The sequence below is a fragment of the Staurois parvus genome, unplaced genomic scaffold, assembly GCF_062004578.1.
Source record: "Staurois parvus isolate SC_StPar_1 unplaced genomic scaffold, SC_StPar_1.0 ptg001432l, whole genome shotgun sequence".
In the NCBI taxonomy this organism is placed as follows: Eukaryota; Metazoa; Chordata; class Amphibia; order Anura; family Ranidae; genus Staurois; species Staurois parvus.
The window spans coordinates 9,507,263-9,528,692 of NW_028319228.1; the positions used below are offsets into that span (position 1 = coordinate 9,507,263).

General features: G+C 44.2%; 1 protein-coding gene across 1 annotated transcript in view; it reads right to left on the bottom strand.

The window, feature by feature from the left end:
* Nucleotides 1–21,430, bottom strand: part of CNTNAP4 (contactin associated protein family member 4) — a 499,928-nt gene that overhangs the window by 254,993 nt on the left and 223,505 nt on the right. The gene's annotated exons all lie outside the window — the stretch shown is intronic.

A 21,430-nucleotide genomic window follows, 5' to 3' on the forward strand; every position in this document is an offset into this window, starting at 1 on the left:
GAAGGAATAGTCTCTATCTTTCATGTGCGTAATTCTCCAACTGTCCACCAACTGATACTCTCTGTCAGGCTCCGCCCAACGGGATCTCTAGTGGTCCACGGCACAGGGTTTCCCAGGACGCGGAGTCTAAGTCCCAGTCTGCCTTTTCACCAGGGCCCCTGATGGTGGGGATGGACTTGGTGCAAGACTGAAACCAGGTCGCGTCCCTGGGCACCCCCGGCGGCGGCAGAGGGGTCCCGCTGAGGGTATGTGCCCGGGTTGAGCCTGCTGTGAAGGGGACGACAGATCCCGATCCGAGCGGGATGGATGGGATGACAGATCCCGATCCGAGCGGGATGGATGGGCGACTGTCAGGAGTAGGCGAGGTAAGACTAGCCGGGTCGGTATTGTGCGGGCAGCGTGGTACAGGGGGAGTAAGCGGAGAATGGTCGGGGTCACAAGCCAGGTTTAGCAGGTAGCGGGCAGCGTGGTACAGAGGGTCAGGCAGAGGGATGGTCAGGAACGAGCCGGGGTCAGAGCAGGAGAAGGTCAGCATAAACAGAACAGGCAGAGTTTGGCAACAAGGAAGCGTACTTACAGGACAGGAACGAGACCTTGCGGCAACTTGGAGATGCACAGGGCAGCTTTAAATAGAGCGCCCTGCTCTCCCATTGGTGCGGCCGCGATTGCTACTGCGCATGCGCGGCCGCCGCGATCACCGAGGACTCTGCGCTCGCCGGCTGGGATGGATCGGCGGTTTGAGCATGCGCGCGCCGCCGAGGACCCGGGATCCCTGACATTGCCCCCCCCCTACGAGCAACCTCCGGATGCCCAACCGACCCCTACTCAACGGCTGGTTCCGAAAAAATTCCCGCACAAGCCTTGGGGCGTGCACATTTTGGGCCGGCTCCCATGAATTTTTCTCCGCCCCATATCCTTTCCATTTAACCAGAAACTGAGTTTGGCCTCCCCTCTTCCTGCAATCTAAGATAGCTTCAACTTCAAATTCCTCCTCCCCATCCACATCTACTGCCTCCGGTGGTTTAGACCTTCGATCCGGGAAGGGGTCTGGAGTTGCTGGTTTCAACAGGGACACATGGAAGACTGGATGAACCTTCATAGATTCGGGCAGTGCCAGCTCGTATGCCACCTCGTTGATCTTACGTTTGACCCGGAAAGGCCCCAAGAACTTGGGAGCCAATTTCTTCGAAGGGCAGGACATTTTTAAATTTGCGGTAGACAACCAAACCTGGTCCTCTGGCCGCAAACTCAATTCCCCTCTTCTTTTCCTATCAAATGCCCTCTTATTGTCATCCTGGGCCTTTGCCATTGCTTCCTGCAATACCTTGCTATTGGTTGACAGAAAGGTCAACATATCCTGCGTGGCTGGGACTGCGACCTCCGGGATTAGATCTGGCAGGAATACAGGGTGGAACCCATAGTTCGCGAAAAACGGGGACTGTCTAGTAGCAGAGTGACTTGCATTATTATATGCGAATTCCGCAAGCGGCAGGATAGTAACCCAGTCATCTTGGAGGAAGGTGGTATAGCACCTGAGGTACTGCTCTAGGGTCTGGTTTGTACGCTCCGTCTGGCCATTGGTCTGTGGGTGATAAGCTGAGGAGAACGATAACTTAATTCCCAGGGTTTCACATAGAGCTTTCCAGAACCTGGACGTAAACTGAACCCCTCTGTCAGATACAATGTCCCTGGGAATTCCGTGGAGTCTTACCACTTAATAAATACACGTGCTGTCTCAAGGGCCGTAGGTGTGTCCTTTAGAGGTACAAAATGGGCCATCTTGGACAGGCGGTCTACAATCACGAAGATTGCTGTGTGGTCCTGAGAGGGTGGAAGTTCCACGATAAAGTCAATGGAAATCATGGTCCATGGCCTGTCGGGTATGGGTGATGGGCGCAAGAGACCCCAAGCTTTATTCCTAGTGGGTTTGTTTCTCTGACAAACGGGACAGGACTTTATGTAGGTTTCGCACTCTCTGGCCATATTAGGCCACCAGAAAGTACGCTGCAGCAGCTCCAAGGTCTTACGTACCCCAAAGTGCCCGGCCAGCGAGTGATCGTGGCAGTATCCTAATACCAATGTACGGGCCTCCTCAGGGACCACAATCTGATCCTCCTTCCAAAAAAGTCCTTCCCTATTTAGTAAGGGGACACCGGGTGGACCTTGCATTCCTACGGACGCGGTCTGCAGTTGAGAATGGAGCTCCGATTGGAGGACTAGGAAATTTCCTGGGGACAGGATAGTGTCTGGCTTGGGATTCTCTTCGGGATCCCCAAACATGCGGGAGAGCGCATCTGGTTTTGTGTTCTTAGACCCTGGCCTATAGGTGATATGGAAAAAGAACCGTGAAAAGAACAGCGCCCACCTGGCTTGACGTGGCCTCAGAAGTTTAGCTGTCCTCAGATACTCTAGGTTCTTATGATCCGTAAAAATCAATATTGGGTGAACCGCCCCCTCTAACAAGTATCTCCATTCCTCTAGTGCCACCTTAATCGCTAAGAGCTCCCGTCCCCGATATCATAATTCCTTTCCGCAGGAGTTAATTTCCTGGAGAAGAAAGCCACCGGGTGCATGAGTTCTTTGATGCCCTTCCTCTGGGACAGGATCGCCCCGACCGCATTCTCGAATGCGTCCACCTCCAAGATATATGGCAAGGACGAATCAGGGTGGCTCAGAATAGGAGCTGCCGTAAACAATTCCCTTAAGGCTTCGAAAGCCCTCTGTGCCTCAGGTGTCCATTGGAAGCGAACCCCCTGCCTGGTCAGCTGGGTGATAGGGGACACTAGGCCCGAAAAGTTCTTAATGAACTTTCTGTAGAAGTTCGTGAAGCCGATGAAGCGTTGGACCGCTTTCTTATCGGTGGGGGCTGGCCAATCTAAAATGGCCAAAACCTTTTGGGGATCCATGGCTATTCCCGTGGGAGAGATGGTTAGACCCAGAAACGAAATGCTACTCTGTTCAAAGCAGCACTTGTCTGCCTTGGCATATAAGCTGTGTTGGCGGAGCCGTTCTAACACGCGCCTCACGTGACCTCTATGGTCCTCCAAGGTTGGGGAAAAGACAAGGATATCGTCCAGGTATACGATGACGAAGATATCTAGGTAGTCCCTGAACACATCGTTTATGAAATGCTGGAAGGTGGCAGGGGCGTTGCATAGGCCGAAGGGCATAACCAAATATTCAAAGTGTCCGAATCTGGTAAGGAATGCTGTCTTCCACTCGTCCCCCTCTCTGATACGAACTAAATTATAGGCACCTCTCAAGTCTAGTTTAGTGAAGACAGATGCTGACTTCAGCCTCTGAAAAAGCTCGGGGACTAGTGGTAGCGGGTAACGGTTCTTTACTGTGACCTTATTCAAGTCCCGGTAATCTACGCAGGGCCGGAGGCACTTGTCCTTTTTTTCCACTAAGAAAATGCCCGCCCCGGCTGGTGACGTGGAGGGTCTAATAAACCCCTTATGGAGGTTTTTGTCGATATATTCTTTTAGTACCCCTAACTCCCGCTCGGATAAGGGGAATATCCGCCCAAATGGGATTTCCAACCCTGGGAGGAGATCAATTGGGCAGTCATAAGCTCGGTGCGGGGGGAGAGTGTCCGCCCCCCGCTTGCTAAACACATCCAGAAAACAATGGTAGACTGACGGAATGACTTGCGCCAGCTCCGCATCTGTCTCTAGACACAACAAAGTCGGTGGAATCGGGGAGATCTTAGGGAGGCAATGCTGCTGGCAGTATGGGGAGAGGAACTGCATAGAACCCGCCTTCCAGTCCACCTGGGGATTATGGGCTCGTAACCACGGGAGCCCCAAAATAATTGGAAATAGTGGGGATGCTATGGCGTCCAACCGAAGGAGTTCTTCATGATGGGTCGATACGGTAGTACGGATAGGTGGGGTCTCGTGGTCCACCACCCCTGACTTAATACGTGATCCATCTGCTAGAAAAATATTCAATCCCACCTCCTTGGTTTGTAGGGGAATTTGTTGCTGAACTGCAAAGTCTAAATCTATGAAGCAACTACACGCCTCAGAATCCACAATAGCCGTGGTCACCACTGTTCTCCCCGGCAGCTGAAGGGACACAGGTACCGCTAGATAACTAGTGTTGCCCACACTGTTAGAAGTGACCGTAGAGAAAACAGCGGAACACTTACCACTCTTGGCTGGACAGGTACATACCACATGGCCTGCTCCCCCACAGTAGAGGCAGAGATGGTTGGAAAGACGCCTCTGGCGTTCCTCAGGCGTAAGTGTCGGCCGGATCCTTCCCGATGGCCCGGTCTCGGGTGTATCCATAGGATCCTGATTCTGGCTTGCCGGCTGTAACTGGGTTGAGGCCTGAGGGGGTGTTCCAGTTGGTCCTTGTCCTTGGTTGCACTTTTCCTGCCTGCGCTCCCGCAACCGGCGGTCAATTCAAATAGTCAAGGCTATCAAAGCCTCCAAAGTGCTAGGTATGTCTATTCGGGCCAATTCGTCTTTCAGGGATTCAGCTAACCCTACGCGGAACTGGTGGTGCAGAGCCGCCTCGTTCCATTGGCTGTCACTATGCCAACGCCTGAATTCGGCGGCATAGTCCTCCACTGTCCGGTGACCCTGCCTGAGTGTATATAGGGCCCTCTCGGCCGTTGCGGTGCGCAGCGGGTCGTCATACAAGAGGGCCATAGCCTCAAAAAATACCGTCACTGACTTCAACAGTGGGTCTCGTTTCTCTCGGAGCCAGTGGGCCCAGTCTTGGGGTCCCCCCTGTAGTAGGGAAATAATGAACCCTACCCTCGCCGATTCGGAGGAAAAGGTCCGAGGCTGGAGGTCAAAGTATAGCTGACAGGAGTTGCGAAAGGCCCTGAATCTACTTCGGTCTCCGGAAAAACATTCCGGTGTGGGAACACGGGGTTCTGGTGCGGGTAACAACCCCGGAGTCTCCCTAGTGGGTTCCCCAGACCCCCTGGTAGAGGTAGCTAAGGTCTGCATGCGACTGTCCAGTACCGTATAACCTTCCTGTAGGCCCCTAATTCCCAGTGTAAGGGTCTCCATCTGTCGGCAGATGTCATCCAGAGGGGACATTCCCCTTCCAGGCTCAGTCATGGCCGCAAGGTACTGTCAGGCTCCGCCCAACGGGATCTCTAGTGGTCCACGGCACGGGGTTTCCCAGGACGCGGAGTCTAAGTCCCAGTCTGCCTTTTCACCAGGGCCCCTGATGGTGGGGATGGACTTGGTGCAAGACTGAAACCAGGTCGCGTCCCTGGGCACCCCCGGCGGTGGCAGAGGGGTCCCGCTGAGGGTATGTGCCCGGGTTGAGCCTGCTGTGAAGGGGACGACAGATCCCGATCCGAGCTGGATGGATGGGATGACAGATCCCGATCCGAGCGGGATGGATGGGCGACTGTCAGGAGTAGGCGAGGTAAGACTAGCCGGGTCGGTATTGTGCGGGCAGCGTGGTACAGGGGGAGTAAGCGGAGAATGGTCGGGGTCACAAGCCAGGTTCAGCAGGTAGCGGGCAGCGTGGTACAGAGGGTCAGGCAGAGGGATGGTCAGGAACGAGACGGGGTCAGAGCAGGAGAAGGTCAGCATAAATAGAACAGGCAGAGTTTGGCAACAAGGAAGCGTACTTACAGGACAGGAACGAGACCTTGCGGCAACTTGGAGATGCACAGGGCAGCTTTAAATAGAGCGCCCTGCTCTCCCATTGGTGCGGCCGCGATCGCTACTGCGCATGCGCGGCCGCCGCGATCGCCGAGGACTCTGCGCTCGCCGGCTGGGATGGATCAGCGGTCTGCGCATGCGCGCGCCGCCGAGGACCCGGGATCCCTGACACTCTCTTATCACTTTCCTCAGTACTCATAGGGACTTACTCCCCTCTCTTTGTGTTAAAGAAGTTGTATCCATTTGTGGGGCCAAACATAAATTAAAATCCCCAGCTACTATCAAAAACCCCTTTCTAAAATCCATCAATCTCTTTAAAACTCTTTTCAAAAATAGCTCTGGCTTCTTATTTGGACAATAGATATTTGGAACTGTACATTCAATATCCTGCACTTTACCTCTCAAAAACAAAAACCTCCCTTCTGGGTCTGTCTCTCTATGTTCCAACTCAAACCTTATATTCTTTGCAAATCCTATAGCTACACCCTTTGCTCTCTTAACTGGGGAATCTGCATAATACCATAATGGATAATATCTAGAATTCAGCTTTACATTTAAATTCAAGATGCGTTTCCTGCAGGAAAACCACTGAGGTGGCTCTATGTTGTAATTCCTTATATAACTTAAACCTTTTCCCTGGGCAGCTCAACCCGTTCAGATTATAAATTATAAATCGTAAATCTTCCATTTTCTTTATATCTTTTCCCCCTTCTCCGCCCTCTCCTCTCTCCCTCTTCCTCCGCCTCTATTTCTCCCTTCTTCCTCTAGACTATCCCCCCTAATACCCTCCCCTCTACCCTCCCTCACCCCTCCACCCTCCAGTCTACCCCCCCCTTTTCCCTCCCTCCCCCCCCTTCTTTTAATCTTACTTTTTCCCTCACCTCTCCCTGTTTTAGACTTGTAGTTTGCCTATAAATCTTTTGAGGGTCAAAACCCACCATAGATTTACTACCTTGGGGTTGAACTGCACCCATGAACGGCCTCCCCCACCACCCCAGATGCCCCATATCTATTTCATGAACTCAACATGGTTCCACCAGGAGCTACTTCATGAGAGCGAGCAGAGGGAGAGAGAGAGAGAGAGAGAGGAAAAAAAAACAAAAAAAAAAACACCCTCTCCATCCTCTATCTCCCTCTCCTAATTAACTGCCAATCTTCCTTTATTCTGGCCCCACTGTCTCCTTCCTCATCCTCCCAACCAGAAATCTCTATAATTTGTAAATCAAGTCTGTCACAGAAGTCTCTTAAATCCTTCGGGAATCTCAAATAAGCTGTAACTCCATTCTTCCATTGATTAGACACTCCGGAATACCCCATCTATAGTGCACGTTTGTTTTTTCATCTGCTCTAACAGGGGTTTCAGAGATCTTCTTCTCCATAGTGTCTCTGATGGTAAATCTGCAAATATCTGTATATCCATTTCTCCATACTTAATAATTGATCTTCCCTTAATCTTTCTCCATATCTCTTATTTATCTCCCATCTTCTGGAATTGGACAATTATATCTTTCGATTTATCTTCTCCATTTCCTTGTTGGATCCTTCCAATTCTAAAAACCCCTTCCAAATTAACCAGTTCTGGTCTGTCCATTATGGAATTTAGGATTTTACAGACAAAGTCTCTTATTTCCTCTCCCTTTCCTCCTCTTACCCTAAGATTCTTCCTCCTCTCTCTGTTTTCCTGTACCTCCATCCTATAAAGCAGTCTTTTTTGCTCTTTCCTAATATCTTTTGTCCTTTTTTCTAAACCGGAGATAAATTGGGCATGGTTTTTGATTCTTTCCTCTGTCTCCTCCATCCACAATAACATCTGCCCCAAATCACTCCGTATAGTTGTCAGTTCTTGTTTTATTGTTTTTTCTAAATTCTTAAACATATCTGCCATCTCTTTCTTATTTGGTGCTTGTAATTCACTTTCCAATTCTCTCCTCTCCAAATTTTCTAATACTTGTTGGCTACTATATTTTGTTCCCAGGGAGAGTCTAGGGCTAACTTCCAAACTCATTTCCAGCTCACTTTTATCACCAATACCTTGAGATCTTTCTGGAGTCACATTTCCTTGGGACGTATACTTTTTTATCGTACCAACTTGGGACCCCTTTAGCCCACTACTTTTGATATTTTTATTCTTCATCTCTTCTGTGTGTCTTATTTGCTTAAATACAGGAACCAAAGTGAATTAACAAATGCAAGCCAGGGACCCAGATTTTAATTCACACTTATTTTCCACTTGTCCACTATAATCTCCTTCTTCTAGGGCTGCTAGTTCCTCCTTATTTCATTCAATCCTCCCCAGGGAATCCCCCCTTCATATATCTTCTTTTTCCTTTTAAACATACAGTCACTGTTTAATCAATATTGGCTAGCCCAAGCTGCTCACACTCACCCTCTGCTTGCTTTTCTTCTGTTGAGACAGCTACAGGCCACCAGCAGAAAGCTTCAACCTTCTATTGCTCTCTTCAGGGGGATTCCTCTGGGTCTTTTCTTTTTCAAATCCCTCTCCCCTGTGTATAAACTTGGTTCACAAGGGGAGCAGGTTGTCCATATAAAATTTCACTCGTGTACTGAGGGGGGAGCGAACCGACGTCTTCACTCTCACTTCGGACACCGGCCGGCTTTTTCCCTTCCCAGTACTCCTCCGCGGCTGCCCACGTGGTCACGCCACATCTTCTCATTCTCCCAGCAGCCCCTCACGTCAGGCCGGACTTTCTCCTATGAGCCTCCAGCGAGCCCCGCTGTCATGGCCCGCCTTCTCCCCGCTGCTCCCGGGACCGCCGACTCCATTCTGGACCCCGCCACTCTCCAGTAGGTCCCTGGTTCACACCTCTGCAGGCATCTGGGGCAGTGTAGATGTCTCGGAGAGCACCCGCTCCGTGCTCTCCTACACCGCCATGACTAGGCTCCGCCCCTCCATCCCCCTCTGCAAGTTAATAGAATAATGTGCTGTCTATGCATTGCTGTTGAGAGAACTGATCCAAAAAGGCAGAAACTACTCAAAATTGCCTATTATATTTTTACATTTCTTAAATATCACATGACTAGACCACTACCTAATTACCTCATGCGTTTAACTATTTATTTCCTTCTGTGAATTGAGTTTACCACCTTTTCATGAGGTACAGTATTTACCAAGGTAAATAATGCAAAACAGTATAGTGAATTGACAGTTTTTGGATCACATGCGATATTTAGGCAAAATGTGTTCGGAACCTACATACTGCATGCAAGTTGCTTTTCTGAATGGAGCCCATTGTAACAATGAAGGTAAGGCTGTTTTAGCTAAAAAAAAACAACAAACACACAGTATTTAACAATGACCATCTATGTAAATTAAGAAGACAGTGGGCAGACCATGATGCTGACAGCAAAGAGACTTTCTACCATAAAAAAGTGATGTCACCATTTACAAACCTAAGGGCAGGAGTCAATAGGTTCTAAAATATCTATTTGAAGGAGTTTTTTCAGCCCTTCTTCAAACATGGTCTGAAATGTTAAGAGGGGGGTCTGCGCAGGGGATGTATCACTGAAGATATCTGAGAGCTCAGTGCTGGATCATGAGAACATTTGTGAATGAGACCTTGTCCGGTTAAGGCATGTAGGTATCCTTCTTTCCAGACATTGTCTATAATGTATATTTCAGCATCTGCCTGATCCAGAACTTCCCAGTGTATGAGGTATGTCTACCCTTATCAGGTTGGCTACATTCTCAGCGAATTTCAAAACTGACCAAATGCTTGATTCAGTCTATGAAAGGTAATGTTACTATACCAAATACTGAAATATAGGTATTATTGTAGCCTGTTGGGATGGTCAGTGTCTCCTGGAGTTGGAAATGATGAAAATGGGCATTGTAAGTTGCTGCATGGAGTGAGCAGAAGATAATTTTCCTCCCTCCTCCCCCTCCTGCAACCTCATGGGACATGCCATTGTCCCAGGAGACTGAAGGACCATTCAGAAAACTCAGCATGTCTCCTGCATGTACAGTGGGAATCTGGCTGTGAAGCATCTGGAAGTCAAATTTGGCTTCCCCCAGTAAAATTGGTGGTGATAGGGACCCGAACACCAGCAAAGAACCAGCCCAGGTGAAAACAGCACTGGATCCCAAGGCTGGTAAGTGTCTTTATATTAAAAGTTAGCAGCTACAGTATTTGTAGCTGCTGACTTTTATTTATTTATTTTTAAACTGAGGTTCCTCTTCAACAAATATGAAACACCCAGCTGTCATGCTGATTCAATGGGGTTGATTTACTAGGCAATTGGGCTGTTCACTTTGAAAGGAACATTGCACTTTGCAAGGGAATTGTCCCCAGAGCTTACTGAATGTGGTGAAGCTTTGCTGATGTCTTTCATCCAAACAAGTTCAAGAATTGTTTTTTTTTCTTGCACGTGATTGGTCATTCCTTGCAAAGCAAAACTGTGCAATATTCACTAAGCTCTGAGGACAATTCCCTTCCAAAGTGAAAAGCCAATTTACCTTTATCAAATCAACCCACATGGCGTTAGTGATGTCTGCATGCAGATTAGGAGTTCTACCTTTATTTGCTGCATGTTTCTCTGTGTCAGAAAGTACTAAAGCCACAGACAATGGCGGCTAGCATTTGGAATTCTAGCACTCTTCCTGATGATAGATTTCTTTTAACCACTTCCAGACCGGACACTTTTACCCCCTTCCTGACCAGGGCAATTTTCAGCTTTTAGCGCTATCACACTTTGAGTGACAATTGCGCGGTCATGCAACACTGTACCCAAATTAATTTTTTACCATTTTTTTTAGATAGATAAAGCTTTATTTTGGTGGTATTTATTCACCGCTGGGATTTGTATTTTTTTTGCTATGTAAATGAAATGTCCAAAAATTTTTTAAAAAAGTGTTTTTTTTATAAAATTTTGCAAATAAATAATATTTCATCATAAATCTTAGCCAAAATTTATTCCGTTATCTTTTTAGTAAAAAAAAAAAAATCCAAATTAGTTTATAAGCAAAAATTATAATTTTTAACATTTTTTTTACATTTTTATTTTATTTTTTTATATTATTATTTTTTATTTATTTATTTTTTTTTTACATACTGTCACCCTAGCAGTACAGTGTCACCATGGTGACACTGTACTACTTGTGAGGGGTGATAAAGATTTTTTTTTTTTTTTACACTGATTGCTTTTACACCCATATAGGATGTAAAAGCAATCATTTCTCTTTCTCTCTGTGTGCATTCTTGCACTCATTGAGAAATACAGAGTGAGCTGTGATTGGTCACAGCTTGTCACATGGTACAAGGCTTTTGTGAATAGCCTTGTACCATGTGACCTCTGTGATCATTCACAGATTTCACACATAGTAAGCAATGATGTCACAAGTGACATCTTGCTTACTACTTTGCATGTGATCACTGATTGGCCAATCAGTGATCACATGATCGGGACCTCGTACAGAGGTCCCGTCCGACGATCGGTGTTTCACTGTGTCCGGAGGACACAGCGGGCACCTGATCGCGGTGCTGCGCGCTCCCAGGGAGTGCGCACAAGCAGGGTGCGGGGAGGCCGTTTATAGACGGCCACCCAACCCTGCACTGCCACCGTCCGGCCGTTTATATACAACGGCCGGTCGGGAAGTGGTTTTAAGATGCTTGAAAGTATGATATTCTCAACTTTCAAGTTTCCTTTATTGAATCTGCATGATACCAGTTTTCAAACATGTTGGAATTGCAGACATTTCTGGATGTTAGGAAAATGAGAACATTCCTTCCAAATATACTAATCTCAATAATTTTAAAGTATTATTCTTGATTCTTGTGTTTTATACAGTGATACATTTCTTCCTATTAAAATAAGTGTAATAAAATATTTATGGCGTATAATATTTTGTTGTTCAGTGTACATATATTTAAACAGTATGTTTTGAACTTGAAGAAAAGAAAAGTTGACAATATATCCAATAGCATGTCGGAATGAAGACCTTGGACTACTCACTATGAAGACCTTGAAGTTGTTAGAGAAGAACGAGAGGCAATTGGTTTGGTTCTATACAACCCCTTGGTATTATGTTTATTTTATTAAAAAAATAGGAATTCCAAGGATGTTGATTAAAAATAAATATTTTTATGTTTGGTATTCTGAATAAAGACGAGTATATTAAATGCTGAAGCTACAGACGCATTTATTTGGGCTTCTTTACTTTATCTAATAAACACCTGAAAGGGCAAAGCCCATCCAAAAAATATATCACAGTTTGGGGATGGATACTGGGAGGTCTATACCCCCTCTACCAATTGCCTTTATATTTTAGTAAGATTAGCATTTAGATCAAGGGTGGGCAACTGTGTCCCTCCAGCTGTTGTAGAACTACAAGTCCCATGAGGCATTGCAAAACTGACAGTTACAAGCATGACTCCCAAAGGCAGAGGAATGATGGGACTCGTAGTTCACCAACAGTTGGAGGGCCACAGTTGCCCACCCCTGATTTAGATGATAGCTTTAGTTTTGCATCACCATGAAGACATATCTGTTTAGCTTACTGAACAGTTATCACTAACCTCTACTGGATTCACTAGGCATATATGAAGATTTCAGCATGGTCTGAGTGACAACAGTTTGACAGTTATGTGGAATACTGTATCAAGTGTGGCATTTAACATAGCAAGTTATTTTTCTCATGTATTGATTGTATGTGGGGTGGAGTCCCTCCTTACCCAATAGAAAATTCTGGAGGGATACCCTTACATACAGTAGAAGTTCAGCCTCAGGGACATTAATGTAAAGAAAAAGAAAAGTATCAGTCACTAAAGCATACAGTACATCAGTCACTGAGGCACTGAGGTCTTATCCTTTCCCTCCTTCTGGGTGACTATTTGGTTAATCTCTTATACAATACTCATTTCATTTCACTTCCCACAAGCTATTTTATACGGCAGCTAGAGAAAAACCATTCATGCCACTGCTCATTTCTTAAAACTTTACAGTGACGTAAAAAAAGGTATCAGAAATAGAAACAGCCTGATCAGAGGAAAAACATGGAGCTCCAAAAGCATAAATATTCACTGGTTAGCATAAGTCTCTAATTGGTGATAATACAGCAATATAGCAACTCCAGCAGAAAATGCTTCTTATTATTTCCAGCATCTCTTAAATACACCTGGAAAAATATGGTCACTTGTTCATGTTCTTCCAAGAAGGTAAACTTTAAAGAGAACTTGCATGCCAGGTAAGTGGCTTCATTACGGTTGGTGCCATAAAACATGGTGTCATCACCTCCCCCACCCCTCACGTTAGTACAAACTCAACTCCTTTCCAGCCCTCTTTCCCCAGCATAGAACTGTACAGATCTCCAGAATGAGTCTTCCTCGGCTCTGAGGGCTCTGTGAGGCAGCCAGAGGAAATGCTGCAGTGGAAATACAACAGGCACTTGCAGCACAGTGCAACACACACAAAAAAACATCATCAGGCATTTGCTGAGTAATTACCATGCATTGTCTATGCAATCTTCCGGCAGCTCACCTTGTGCAGACTCTCAACTCCACTGAACACTATAGAAGTCTCCCTCTCTGCTGCCAACACCTCTGCCCACTTCCTGTACTCTGGATGTTGCTCTCCACTCAACATACCCTGTGACACTCAACATAGACTGTGTCACTGGGAAAAATAAACTCAGGGGGGAGGCCTGGAGCCCTGAGCTGCATCCTATGACTGTACACTGATATTAAACATCATGGGAATTGTAGTCCTTCCCTCATCACAGCGCCCAATCTTGTCCCCAAGCCCTCCCCTCTTAACCCAAATTACCAGATGCCCCCCCCCTCCAAAACCTGCTCCTGGCACATATCCCCCCAATTGTGCTCCTAGCAAAAATCCACCCCAATCCCTGCTCCTAGCAAATATCCCCCCACCAATTGCCCCTCCTAGCACATATCCCCCCCCAATGCCCACTCCGTGCACATATCCTCACCAATCCCTGCTTTTAGCACATACAGTATCCCCCCTCTAATCCCTGCTCCTGAAACATATACCCCCCAATCGCCCTTCAAACACATGTCCCCCCAATCCCCATTCCTAGCACATATCCCCCCCCTCCCCACCAATCCCTCACCTAGCAAACCATATTACTCTAACCAGCACAAATAGACTCCCAACCCCCTTCCTCTACAATTCTCTCATCCTAAGCACAAATTATTGTTACCCCTGAATCCCCCCTCCCCCATCACCACTGTGTCCCAGTACAATTATCCGCCTGTAAGTTCCAACCCCCCAGCTTGCATGAGGAAAATCGCTACAGAGACACAGGATGGTGCTCCTCCATACAGTAGATTACACAGGGCTGTGCTGTGCCCTCCTCCTCTTGTCAGTGGAGAGCTCCTCCACACAGCAGATAACATAGGATTGCTAGACCTCCTCCTGGTTCTCGCCTCAATACCGCCCGTTGTCTGGACTTTATTATTCACAGTTTACTGCACCAGGCAGCCCTGAGTGTGGGAATGGGTGATGTAGGTAGAGCATTGTGGACCAGGTACGGTGTTAATGGTGTCACCTGGGTGCTGTCTACACCCTTATAGCGGCACCACTGCGTCAGCTCTAGCTATTTCAAAACTCCAGATAATAAGTCTTCTCTCTCTTATTGACTCTGCAGTTATGCCCATACACCCAACAATCAGCTTTTCTCTCTAGTTTTGGAGAACATTACCTCCAATCAGGACTCTAGCTACACCCTATGGTGGAAGGAAAGGGGCCTAAATATTATAAGTATTGCTTACATATTGTTAGTTAACATAGGTCAGTGATATACAAAGCAATAAATTAAATAACAAGGTTATCCTCTCATAGAAACACGGAGGTGCCCTATAATTGCATAGTTCTCTCCTTTAAGTGCTACTAAATCCAGGACCCCGAATTCACTCTATATGGTCACCCACAGTACAAAGAACATGGAAATGCAATTATTTTAATAAATATAAACTGCTAAATACCATTTACAATCAACAGTTAGAGCAGTCTTGTGACTTCTATCAGTGTCCAGCAGAGTACTAGTTACAGCTTGTAGGAGGAGTTTTCATTATCCTGTAGGAGGATGTAGGACCGCTGACCTCTATCTGAACAGTGCTGATTGACCCTGTGCTGTTCACATGCACTCTCCCAAGAAAAAAACCTCTCTAGCAATACACACCAAACTGAACATGTGCAGAGTGTCTCCACACATATGTCTTATCAGGAGATAAGAGGGGGACACTGGAAGAAGGGGAGAATCAGAGAAGACAGGTTAAAAGAGTCTTTTTACACAATACAGAGGATTAACCCCTTTGGTTCCACAGTGAGTATAATAAGCATGCTTTACTGCATATACAGACTGTTTTGGGTTTTGGGTTTAGTGACACTTTAAACCTCAAAACAAAAATTGCAACTTTTCAGTCCTTAAATGTGGTGACTTCTGTAGGTTTTGTCAGTGGAGACACCCTTGGACAGCAGCATTATCATTCCGAGGAAAGGGTAGTGCTAGATGCACTAGGAGATTTAGATGGACTTGACTACCAAATTTAAGCCAAACTCCAGCCTACACTTAAAAATAAAACTATTGTTCTTTATTGCAGTTTAAATTCCTGCTAACACTTTTTTTTATCAGTAGCATTTTTAATAGTATTACTATTATTATTACAACAGTACAAAGCACAGAGGAACACTACACACCAATTAATATGTCAGCGAATACAGTTCATCCAGTACAGAAACCTACACATGAAGTATACTATAGCCACAATGTATAAAAATTACAGGCAGAACAGACAAGCACTGGGAGAAAAATACATTTAAATTACCAAATGATAACCCTAACCATTAGCAGAGATTCTGAAATCTAGTGGATGGGAAGAATGCAGAGGAAGCAGCAAAGGAAGGGGGGGGGGCTACTAACATTTTTTTAACCACGTCAGTTGTGGAAGGTTTTACCTCTTTCATGACTGGGACTTTTTTTGTTATTTCAACTGGTAATTGAGCAGTCAAGCAACACCGTAACTAAACAAAATTTATTTCCTTTTTTTCAAACAAATAGAGCTTTCTTTTGGTGGTATTCGATCACCACTGGGCTTTTTATTTTTTTTGCAATATAAGTGAAAATAGACCCAAAATTTAGAAAAAAAACCCAATATTTTCTATTTTCTCTTATATAAAATATCCAATTAACTGAAATTTAGTCATAAATATATATCAAAATGTATTCTGCTACATTTCTTTGGTGAAAACAAAATCCTAATAAGTGTATATATCAATTGTTTGAAAGTTAAAGAGTCTACAAACTATATATATATATATATATATATATATATATATACATATACAGTGTATATTTATATATATATATATATATATAAACTTACACAGCTTTTCACAGTTGCCTATCACATTTTTGAGGTGACAAATTGCCAGGGCAGTACAACCCCCCCCCCTTTCCAAATGACCCCTTTTGAAAATGTAGACACACCAAGGAATTTGTTGAGAGTCTATGGAAGATTTTATTTTTTGCCATACGTTTTTGGAAAATAGCATTTTTTTTTCACACAAAGTTGTCACTTAAATTATATATTGCTCACACATGCCATGGGTATATGTGGAATAACACCCCAAAACACATTCTGCCACTTCTCCCGAGTATGGGGATACCACATGTGAGAGACTTTTTGGCAGCCTAGTCACGTATAGTCCCACAAAATCCAATGGCCACCTTCAGGCTTTCAAAGGGCATATTTCCTCATGTCAATTCAGAGGCCCTAAAATGCCAGGATAGAACAAACACCCCCCAAATGACCACTTTTTGGAAAGTAGACACCCAAGGAATTTGATCAAAACCATGGTGAGCATTTTTCAGATATCATTTTTTGTCATTATGTAAACAGCTACGCTTGCATTCCCCTTTGCGCACAGGCGGGGGGGGGGGGTGCTTCTTTTTTATTAAATGATTTATTTTGACTTTTTCTATTTTTACATTGTTCTATTCACTTTTTTAATCACTTTTATTGTTATCATAGGGAAAGTAAAAATCCTCTGTGATAGCAATAGGCAGTGACAGGTTATTTTTTTCTGAGAAAGTTTGCATCTATTAGATTCTAGAACTCTCCTCTACCCAAGATCGGTGTGATCAGATGCTTTCCCAACTTAAAAATGGTGCTGTTTATATTCGAAGTGATGAAATGTAACTTACAAGTCCTTAGAGGTGGTTGCATTATTAGTTTTCTTTTTTCATGTTTTTAAGCCTTTATTTTCATCTGGTGATCCTGCAAGTAACACACTATCTGCTTTAGGAAGGCAATGCATACACATTGCACTAAATCTAAAGTAGGCCACACAAGATTCATTTTCTCTTTCATTCAACCAGAAGGTTGAACAACAGAAAATGAAAGGATAAGTTCACCTTTTGTAACATGTTACACCCCGTATGCAGGGTGTAACATGTAACTGTTGCTGCAGCTCTTGCGCCCCCCGATCCTCTCCCCACATTCGCTGTCACATTTTTTAAAAAACGCAGCCGTGTGGGGGTTCCATCCATCTGGTCACATCATTCATTCACAGAGTTCTGTAAATAGGAGAAGTACAAGTCCTGACAGCCTTTGCTACTGACAGCTTTTAATTCTCAATGAACTACCAGGGTGCTGTTGAGAGCTTTAGGAAGTTCATTGATGCTTCATGTCATTCAATAACTGGCTGCTCATATGAGGTACAAGCAGACAGATAAACTGATAGTCTGCAGGAGCCCGAGTTTGCACCCACAATCTTATGATCATGGGTGCAATACTTTGTGGGCTCCTAGTACAAAAAATTATAAATGCATGACTTTTAACATGCAAAAAGATGTGCATTTATTATTTTATTTTTATTTACAAGGTGAACTTATCCTTTAATCAATTCCCCCATCCACACATTGGAGGTGAATGGCGGAATCGCTCCCATGGAGCTATTGTATTCTGACATCGAGAGGCTTCCTTTCAGTAGAATACACTCATTGCACATCCGGCTACAGTTGGCGGTACTTATCAAGTAAAAATTTTCCAACAGGCTAGTTGTTCCTATTACCATATACTAGGGAAAGTGTTAGAACTGCAGAACAATTTCCATAACATGAGAAGGGGGAAGTTCTAAAGTTTACAAAGGTCAAGTAGACAGGGTAAATGTATGAGATAAAGCTGTAAAGTTCACAAGACACAAGATAGTATTACATTTTGAACTGGATACTTTTTTTTGCAAGGATCGTATAGATATAATACCATTTTTTCAATTATTTCATATAGGGAGAAAATGAGAAATGTTCATAGACAGGGTTTACATACACTTTAATATTACCAAAATCATAACCTGCATTTTTTTACCTTGACTTTGTTGTCTAAGTCTAAACAATGGTACTCAAATGGCATTTATAGATGTAATTTTACTCAAACAGACAAATTGCAGAACTAGTTAATATTGTAGAAGATGTAAAAGAGGAGTATGGGAATATAAAAAAAACAGTTATTTTCACCTAGGTGGGTGCTGCATCAATTCAATGCTGCATCTGTCCCCTGATGCCTCTTAGACAGAGAACTGAGCTATCAAAGACCCCTGATCACTCAGTTCTCAGTCTTCAATGAGAAGAGAGCCAGTGACTTTAAGTTGCCGGCTCCCTGCTCCGCCTCTCCAGCACTCAATAAAGTGACTGGCTTAGTGACAATAGGCTACAGCAGACTTCAGCCCACTGTCATCTGAAAATGGGTAACAGGAATGCAGAATGAAGTGCTTTGGCACTACTCCTTTAATTGAAACAAGGAAGAAAAAAAGTCAAAATGTGAACACTGTTCTTTAAAACAGAAAATGACCAGCACCCTTTGGCAATGAAACCAACATTTTATAAAAACCCTTGTCTCTAACAAGTAGTTTCAGCACTTGTCCTAGATGCAGCAAAGCCTGCCATTCATATTTAAAGTGTTTGCAAATGGAAAGCCAGTCAAACAAATTAAAAACACCCATGGCACCATCACATAGGATTTTCCCCCTTTTTTCTATCATTAAAACCCAATATAATTTTCTTTTTTAGGGAGTTTGTTTATGTAATTTGACAATTCAGTCCCTTTTTCCATCAATTACACTGGTGAGAACTGGCCTAGGGGACAGGAGGAGTCTCTCTTTATCACAAACTCTCACCTGGTCTGTTAGACTCCCAGCTGCTTACAACACCAGCAGCACTGCCTAATGAGGTGGGTAAGAGTGTTTAATTGACAATGGCACCACTTGTCAATAAAATTCACAGCAAGGCAAAGGTACCATCCCCTGCCTGGGCTGCTCAGAGATCTGAGAGCCCTAGACACCTAAACCATGTGTGCAAGAGGTGGCAAAGCAGCACATAGGTCTTGTCCACCACCCAGACCATTCAGAGAACAAAATAAACAGTAGACACCTGGAGCATGTGCATAAGTGGTGGCAATGCCGCAGAGAGCAGAAGACCCTGCATATCACTGCCACTGCTAACAAGCAGGAGGATGTAACTGACAGGATCAACTGGTAGTTTAATAAAAGTAAATGTTTAAAAAAAACAGGTACACGGTGATAGGAAAATTTATTGTAGAGACTATAATTTGCTTTCGGTGTGTGTGTGTCTGTGGGGGGGGGGGGGGGGTACCAACACCTTAAGGGGAACTCTGTATATTGTATAGGCAGTACAGATATAATCTGAGGGGCATCTCAATGGGCACAAATTACCTATTGTTGTTTCTAAGTAGCTGCAAAGTGCCCTAGAGTAGACTTTTTCTATTTACACAGTTACTTCTTTTCCCGAAGGAGATGAAAAAGGTTATACTGAACTGTTGACAGCTGTTCAAATAAGACAGATGAACTGCGTGTTCATGGGTTTAACATCTGAGTATGTGCTTGCTAAGACCTTCCAAATTTCTGATCATTAATTTGTAGACAAAAGCTAATACAGTAGCCACATTTACAATGTGCTCACTTGTATATTTATATATGAAACGCAATTGACCTTAGAGCGATTATAGACCTTGTTAACCTAATGCAGAATAACACTGTAGTAATGTAAATACTGAGGAAATACATGACAATCTGCAGTAAAAGGAATGCATAATGCCTTTACTGTAACAAAAAAAATTAAACTTGTGTGTTCCTAGTATTGCCAATGTGTGCTTTTCCTTTAATAATACTGTGGAAGGTAGCCAGCACTAAAAAGGCTCATCAGCTGTGCTGTGCACAATACTTAATTTTAGCAGTAATCCATAGGTCCTTCTGATTTGCTCTTTTTTGTTTGAATATCCCATTGTTTCTTGCCCATTGTTCTTACTCATTTAACCAATTCTGAATTGAGCACTGTTATTTGAATGCATAATGTAAGATAATTTTATAACAAAAGGCATAGTTGGCTTCTATGTTAAACTCACCAAATGCTTTTGCATTTCTAAAAAATAACAGGTGAAATAAGTCTGCTTATCACATAAAACTAGTCCATCTTGACAAAGGCATAATTCACTTTCCACAGAACTATACCTTTTTCCTTTTTGAACAATAAAGTACAGTGTACAGTAGTTGCATTTTTTTTGCAAAACATGAATAGGCTTTGGTAAAAGCATATTGCAAGGTTATTCTTGAAGAAATGTGTTGATTTACTAAAAGCTTTTTTTTAATTTAAGTTGTAGAATTTAGCACATATACAAGTGAAACTCGAAAAATTAGAATATCGTGCAAAAGTTCATTTATTTTAGTAATGCAACTTAAAAAGGTGAAACTAATATATAAGATAGACTCATTACATGCAAAGCAAGATAGTTCAAGCCGTGATTTGTCATAATTGTGATGATTATGGCTTACAGCTCATGAAAACCCCAAATCCACAATCTCAGAATATTAGAATATTGTGAAAAGCTGCAATATTCTAGGCTCTAAGGGCTCGTTCACACTTGACTGTTTTACCAACGCTTGCCAAATGCCCCTATAGCGTTTGGCAAACGTTGGTCCGGCGTTTGCGGAGCGTTTTTTAACGCTCGGCAGGCGCCACACTCGTGGTTTAGCGGCGGTTGCTAGGAGTTTTGCCGAGCGTTAAAAATGCCCCACAAACGCCTATAATGAAGTTTGAATGGTGTTACCGCTGCGCAAACGCCCCGCAACCGCACCGCAAACGCCGGCCGGGCATTTACGGAGCGGCACTATAGACTAGAATAGGAGGCTTCAATGCCTCCTGACTCGACCAGAGGCGTCCGTTTTGCCGCGACGCGACGCTAATGCTCCCGTAAGAACAGCACCATGTGCTGCAATGTGCAGAATTGTCAGAGGCGTTTGGGAAGCGGTAAAAATGCCTCCCCAAATACCTCTCTGACGCCTGCACACAACGCTAGTGTGAACGTAGCCTAAGGCTGGCCATACATTATACAATTATCTTCCAATTTTCTGCCCAATTTCCTTTAGATTTACCTTCAACTGTGTAGTGCAAGGGCCGGCCTAATTGGATACAACTGAAAGTGTTGTTTAGGTTTGTCCTCCTATTATATGGTTTTTGGTAAATCTAAACCAAAAATCTCCAGATAATTGTATAATGTATGGCCAGCCTAAGTGTCCCACTCTAATCAGCTAATTAAGCCATAACAGCTGCAAAGGGTTCCTGAGCCTTTAAATGGTCTCTCAGTCTGGTTCAGTAGGAATCACAATCATGGGAAAGACTGCTGACCTGACAGTTGTGCAGAAAACCATCCTTGACACCCTCCATAATGAGGGAAAGCCTCAAAAGGTAATTGCAAAAGAAGTTGGATGTTCCCAAAGTGCTGTATCAAAGCACATTAATAGAA